Genomic DNA, 7,716 nt, shown 5'->3' with positions numbered 1-7,716 from the left:
GTATGTAAATTGTATATTGAGTGGATATAAAAAAAGAGGACAACCTTTATTTAGTTTCGTTTGTTGTAAAAGGCTGCAGTGGCTAGTGGTTGAGGTAGCCACTGTGAGGCTCTCCCGAAACGAGTTTTTTTTTTTTTTTTTTTTTTTTGAGACAGAGTCTGCTCTGTTGCCCGGGCTAGAGTGCCGTGGTGTCATCCTAGCTCACAGCAACCTCAAACTCCTGGGCTCAAGCGATCCTACTGCCTCAGCCTCTCGAGTAGCTGCGACTACAGGCATGCACCACCATGCCCGGCTAGTTTTTTCTATATATTTTTAGTTGTCTGATTAATTTCTTTCTATTTTTGGTAGAGATGGGGTCTTGCTCCTGCTCCGGCTGGTGTCGAACTCCTGAGCTCAAACGATCCCCAAACCAGTTTTATGTGATCCGGGCTGATGCTCCTAGATCCAAACCTGGTTCTCAGGCCTCTTGTTGAGTCTGTGAGCTCACCAATAGCCTTTTTTGTTTTCTTAATATAATGTGTTTATCGAGATATGTCATATACTATACAAATCATCTATTTAAAGTATACAATTCTATGGTTTTTGCAGAATTATGCAACCATCACCACAAGCAATTTCAGAACATTGCATTGGCCCCAAAAGATGGCCTGTACCCTTCAGCAGCCACTCCCCATCTCCCCCAGGCCCCTGTGTTAGTTTCCTAGAGCTGCCGTAACAAAGTACCACAAACTGGATGGATTAAAACAACAGGAATGTATTCTCCCACAGTTCTGGAGGCTGGGAGTCCAAAATCAAGGTGTTGGCAGGATCATGCTCTCTCTGCAGGTTCTATAGGACAATCTGTTCCATGACTTTCTCTCAGCTTTTCGTGTTGCTGGTAATCCTTGATGTTCCTTAGCTTGTAGACACATCACTCTAATCTCTGCTTCTCTTGTCACATGGCATTCTCCTCTGGGTGTGTCCCTCTGTGTCTCTTCTCTTCTTATAAGGACATCAGTTATGTTAGATTAAGGACCTACCCTATTCTTGTGTGACCTCATCTTAATAATTGATAGCTTAATTAATATCCCCAAAGACTCTATTTCCAAATTAGTTCACATTCATAGGATAGGACTTCAACATATCTTTTTGGGGGACATAATTCAACATAGTGAAACTCCATCTCAAAAATAAATAAGTAAATAAAAGGTGTAGAGCCCTAGGGCAGAGGAATTTACTAGATAGGCACTGACCACTACATAATCAATAGAAAAATGAGACTTACAAAGTGAAGCTGCACACTGTAAAATTTTTTATTGATGAAAAATTGTTAAAATAATCACATCTTCTTGACAAAACACAAATCAGCAAACGCTTGTTCACTGTCTCTAGTTCTGTTTTCCTCTAGGAGCTTCAGCAGAGGGTCAGGGTATTTGACCCCCTCTTTTGACCCTAAGAATGTTTTTGTCTTGTGTTTATGAATACAGACTTTTAGATGGAATTACATCATATTGATTATTTTTCTCTGAGAATATTTACCAGAACGAATGCCATTAGGTCAATTCAATACCTTTGATTTTTCTACACAGCCTATTAAATCTATTTCCAACTTATCCATTTTCACTTAAATTGAGCTACAATTATCATCTGAAAGATAATTTCCATATAAATTTTATAACAATTTATCAATCTTAAAAATCCATATCACAATTTAATAATTATAGCTCCTGCTATTGGAATTTGTCTTTTGTTGTCATTATTTCTATCTTCTATTGGGTTCATTTTTTCTGGGACAAATTTTGCAGATCTATACTTGGTTAAGAAGATTTATTTGATTTTTCCACCAATTTTTAGTTAATAAGTAATTTCATTGTGTGCAATTTAAATGTTTTCAGCTTTCTTTTTTTCTTTTTTTTTTTTTTTTTGAGACAGAGTCTCACTCTTTTGCCTGGGCTAGAGTGCCGTGGTGTCAACCTAGCTCACAGCAACCTCAAACTCCTGGGCTCAAGCGATCCTCCTGCCTCAGCCTCCCAAGTAGCTGAGACTACAGGCATGCGCCACCATGCCCGGCTAATTTTTTCTATATATATTTTTAGTTGTCCGATTAATTTCTCTCTAATTTTTAGTAGAGACAGGGGTCTCGCTCTTGCTCAGGCTGGTCTCGAACTCCTGAGCTCAAACAATCCGCCCGCCTCGGCCTCCCAGAGTGCTAGGATTATAGGTGTGAGCCACCGCGCCCGGCCTATTTTTTTCAATTGATTAGGTAGTGGGTGTGAATCTTATGCCACAAACTTAGGAGAGTAAGAAATGACATATTACTTTATTCACTTCAAATCAAATAAATCCAACTCAGAATTTACATCCTTGACATTATTTGAACTTCTTCCACCTCGGGGTTGTGCAAAGGATCTTACTGGGTCTTACGTAGAGAAAAATATTTGAGGAGGCCCTTCTCATCCTCAGTGGATACCAATGTTTTCTGTCTACCACATGCTGTTCCTCCTTCACTTCCAGAGAGCAGCCCACGCACGTCTAAACCCTGGACCGTCCTAGTTTTGGAAGGCAGCTGTGCTCACCACTGTACCAGCAATGCCACTCAGGACCTTCCTACTTTCAGGAATCGCCTCTCTTTCACTGTCTTCAAAGGTATTAGCCTTCTCTCCTCCATCCACCCCCCAAATAATCCTTTCACAGCCTTTTACAAAACAGCCTCCCAGGCTGTCTTGGATGAGAAGCAGACAAATTTCTTTTCCCCTAATTCATCCAGGTTAGGATGGGAATATTTTAAGACTATTTCAAATTTATGAGAAAAAAAAATGCTAGAAGAAAACACGAGCACTGTAAGGGATGAATTTGATCTAGAAGCACACACTTCTTATCCTCTTTGAAATCAGTTTTGATGACACAAGGTGATCATTCAGAATATATAAAGTCCTTCTAAAACTAGGGGGAAAAAATACAACAACCTTTTAAACCACAACGAGATTTCACTACATATGTATTAGAACAGGTATACTTAAATAAGTGATAGCCAGGTGTGGTGGCTCATGCTGCTAGGTAAGGATCAAATCTGCAGGTGGTAGTGTAGGCCAGGAGGATGGTTCCTAAGAGTGGAGAAGCCAAGGGCCCATCAGGGGAAAGAACTGCAGGAAAACGCAGAACACCTGATAATCATTTGGTAATAGCCCACACCTTCTGTAAGCCTGCCCCTGGACCAGGCCAATAAAAGGAAACCACCTGGGAGTCCTCAACATCTTTCTCCACTCATGCAGACTGACCTGTTCCTCTCTCTGGAATATATTTTCACTTTGGGTGGCTTCCTGTTTTTACTTTCATGTTATATAGTTTCTTTCTTTTCTGTAATAAACTGTGTGAGATTGCTTTGTATTTGTGATCACTCGTCATCAGCTCAACTTGGTACCAGTACTCACCCTTGACACTGGGAACCAAGGACCAGGGAATATCAAGATAGACCTAACAATGCCTATAATCCCAGCTACTTGGGAGGCTGAGGCAGGAGGATTGCTTGAGCCCAGGAGTTTGATGTTGCTGTGAGCTAGGCCTCCCAACTAGCTGGGACTATAGCCATGCCACATGGGCCTGAAATAATTTTTCTATTTTTTGTAGAGACTGGGTCCTGCTCTTGCTCAGGCTGGTTTCGAACTCCTGACCTCAAGCGATCCTCCTGCCTCCCAAAGTGCTAGGATTACATGTGTGAGGCACAGTGTTCTGTTGTCTTTCTCCTCTTTTGAATGGAATGTGGTGCTTTCCTGGAGTCTGAGGCTGAGATAAGGGGACATCAATGCAGGACACAGGGGAACATGGGCCTTACATAGGAAACTTTTCTGTTCCCCTAGAACAAAAGGTTTCATGAAACTTTGTCTGTTTTGGCTCACTGCTCACAACCCAGACTCCAGTGTAGTGCCAGGCAAATGATGGGTACTCGGTAAAAGCTTGATGAATGAACGGATGGATGGATGGATGTGAGATCATACCTGTGGGGGTGGGAGGGGTTTTGGAGGGACAGGAGACCCTATGCAATGTGACTTAATTTATACTCATTCACTTGACAATCATTACTGAGTGATTACTATGTGCTGGCAATGTTCTAGTGCTGGGGGTACAGTAGTAAAAACAGAGAAAAATCCTGCCTCCCATGGAACTTACAGTATCTTGAAGAGACTCTTATACCTGACTTTGGCCTGGGTTAGGTGTTCCCTCTGGGTTCCCACAGCCCCTCGCCCTCTTCCATGTGGCACTGAGCACACAGGGATGTGACTGTCTGTCCGTGCAGTCCTCTAGATTGCGAGTTCCTTGGAGACAAGGCCATATTTGAGTCCCCCTTAGGCCCCTGACACCAGTGAAGGACCTGGTACAACCAAGGGTCATTACTTTGAGCTGAATGAATAATGAATAAACATCCAATGCTGTTCATCCCCTTTCATGGATCCACAGGCCCCAGCTAGAGGAAACTTAGCTCTTATAGGAATAAAGTCTCTTCATTATTACTGTTTTTCTGGAAGGCCTTTCCACCTTCTAGCCAGAATGAAAATTGGTGTCTCCCTCCTTCTCCTCTCCCACATCTAAATGTCCATTACTCAAAGAAAGAAAACAAAAAAAGGACCTCTCTTGCTTTCTGAACAAGGCAAAGTTACGAAACTCCTAGTCAGGCACTGGGTTTTCCATGGATTAACTCATTTCATTTCATCCTGTGAAGGAGATAATGTTAGTCACACTTTACAGTTGAGGACACAGAGGTCCAGTAAGGAGAAATTATTCTCCCAATGCCACAGCCTGTACGTTACTGAGTGTGGTGTGAACCCAGGTCTGGCCTCGTCATGCTTGTGCACTTTGTATGACATCATACTTCGTCATGCTAATTAGAAGTATTGGCCATCCCAGTACACAAGGCAAGAACGAAGAGTGCAATAAGAATTTGAGAGAGAAAAGGCACACATTCAAAGACAATGGATGTTAACATCAATTTTCCATAGCTGCTGTTAGAGATGACAAATTAAATGGAACTGATGAACATTTACCGAACTAGGCTCCTCCAAATCTGTTTGCGGGGGCTTAAAATACTTGCTAATTACTTGATTACATGGGTTTCCAGCTTAATCAGTGCATTAGTTTCCCAAGGCTGCCTTAACAAATTACCATAAACTGGGTGGCTTAAAACAACAGATATTTATTCTCTTACAGTTGTGGAGGCCAGAAGTCAGAAATCAAGGTGCTGGCAGGGTTGGTTCCTTCTGGAGGCTCTGAGGAAGAATCTGTTCCACACTTCTTTCCCAACTTTGCTGGCTGTCAGCAATCCTTGGCATGCCTTGGCCTGGGTCTGCATGGCTCTAATATTTGCCTCCATCCTTACATGGCCTTCCTCTCTGTGTCTCAAGAGTAGAGAGCTTTCTCTTAAAAAGACATCAGTCATTAGATTTAGGGACTACCTAAATCCAGGAAGATGTCATCCCAAGAGCCTTACTGAATGACATCTACCTAGACCCTACTTCCAAATAAGGTCACATTCACAAGTATGGGGGTTAGGACTTGGTCATGTCCTTTGGGGGGACACAATTCAACCACTACAATTGGTATCCTTTTTTTTTTTAAGTTCATGAACTCGAACAGCTTTATGAAAAGGATCCTGCTAAACTTAAACTCCAACCACTTCCCTCTAAATTATCTTTTAGCCTTTGTCAGTAACAAACCTCACTCTATCAGCATTTCATTACATGCAAAGAATCTGTTAAATGTTTTTTGTTTTTTTTGACACAGCATCTTGCTCTATTGCCTGGGCTAGACTGCGGTGGCATCATGATAGATCGCTGCAACCTCAAACTCCTGGGCTCTAGCAATCCTCCTGTCTCAGTCTCCCAAGTAGCTGGGACTACAGGTGCACACCACCATGCCTGGCTAATTTTTTTATTTTATTTTTTGTACAGATAGAGTCTCACTGTGTTGCTCAGGCTGGTCTCGAATTCCTGGCCTCAAGCACTCCTCCTGTGTTGGCCTGCCAAAGTGCTAGGATTACAGGAGTGAACCACTGCCCCAACCATCCCTTGGCATCCTGATTGATTATCTATATAGTCTATATACTTGTGTCAACTGATTGATTCATTAATTCAACCACTATTTATTGAACCCCTACCCTGTGAGAAGCCCTGAGCTGGACTGAGCTCTGGGCCACAGAGATGAACCAGACCGCTTTGTGCCTTGTTCTTGAGGGCAGCAAATAGACAATGAACATAGAGAGTGAGCAGGGCTGTGGCAGCCCAGAGCAGATTTGTAACTTAGCTGGGCTGATGTCTGAATTAGGTCTTGAAAGGTAGGGAGCAATTTTATTCCTTTAATATTGGCTATTAGAATTAAATATTAGGATGGGCATTTATACTCATCTATTGAACATTAATGATGTGTTATTAGCTTTCTAACACTCTGGCAAGCTGGCATAGCAGGTTTACATAACAGCCTTCAGCACAAATGGCAGTAACTTCCATTTGCCCAGTGTTGGGGCCATTTACAAAACATTTTCACACTTCTTGTCTCATTTGCTGTCACAAAAACTCTTTGAGCTCTTTGTTTCTATTCATGTGATTTCTCTTGTTTTATCTCTTAGCTAAACTCAAAAATTATATTTAATTTTCCCAAAAGATAATTGTAAAAATTTGTAAATTAAATGAGAAAACTTTGGAATTTATAATCACTCAAATTGCACTAACTGAATATAAAACCAAGGCCTGGTTCTAATCCTAGCTCAGCCAATCCATTCTCTCTGGGTCTCAATTTCCTCTGCTATAAAATGGGCATATAAGGATGTTTAGGCTGAAGGATTTAATGAGATAATGGATTTTAGACACCAGCACAGCATCTGGCTCACTAAAAATCAGTTCTCCTAGCATGATCTCTAATACCTATTTTTCTGTAATTCTAGAAATTCTTAAAGTAAAGCCCTCATATGTGTGCCAAGGCTCCCAAAGAGATGCTTTGAGAGAGAGAGAGCATGCAAAGAAGCTCATTAACATAGCTGGGACAAAACCATTCCAAATTAAGAGTTAATCAGATAGTAACAGGCAAAGGATAGTGCTTTGACACTGTCACTTTTTTTTTTTTAGACAGAGTCTATCTCTGTCACCCTGGGTAGAGTGCAGTGGCCTCACAGCTCGCTGCATAAACTCCTGGGCTCAAGTGATCCTCCTGCCTCAGCCTCCTGAGTAGCTGGGACTACAGGCATGTGCCATGACACCCACGCTAATTTTTCTATTTTTAGTAGAGAAGGGGGTCTGCTCTTGCTCAGGCTGGTCTTGAATTCCTGACCTCAAGTAATCCTCCTGCCTCAGCCTCCCAGAGTGCTGGGATTACAGGCATGAACCACTGTGCCCAGCTGACACTGTCATTTTGACTCTGAGTTTGTTTTGATGGGGTTGCAGAAAAAAATTAGATATGGTAGAAATAATCAACACAAAATAAAACCGACAATGGCTAAAGCTACACATAGTATAATAGAATTTATTATGGATAGGAAAGCAAACTGAATGATCCCATCTTTGGTAACCTTGAAAACTGTGAAGTTGAAACCTGGGAAAATTCCACTTAGTAGAAATGATCAACACAAAATAAAACTGACCATAGCTCAAATTGCTCCCAGGAAAAAGTGGACTTGGTAGAAATAATGATTAACAAAGAAATTTCATAATGATAAGGATAAAAGATAACCGATGAAACAAATCTGTCTTGTAA

The sequence above is a fragment of the Propithecus coquereli genome, unplaced genomic scaffold (genome assembly GCF_000956105.1).
Source record: "Propithecus coquereli isolate 6110/MARCELLA unplaced genomic scaffold, Pcoq_1.0 Scaffold235, whole genome shotgun sequence".
In the NCBI taxonomy this organism is placed as follows: Eukaryota; Metazoa; Chordata; class Mammalia; order Primates; family Indriidae; genus Propithecus; species Propithecus coquereli.
The sequence above is the reverse complement of the archived record's forward strand: the minus strand, read 5'-3'. Positions refer to the sequence as shown.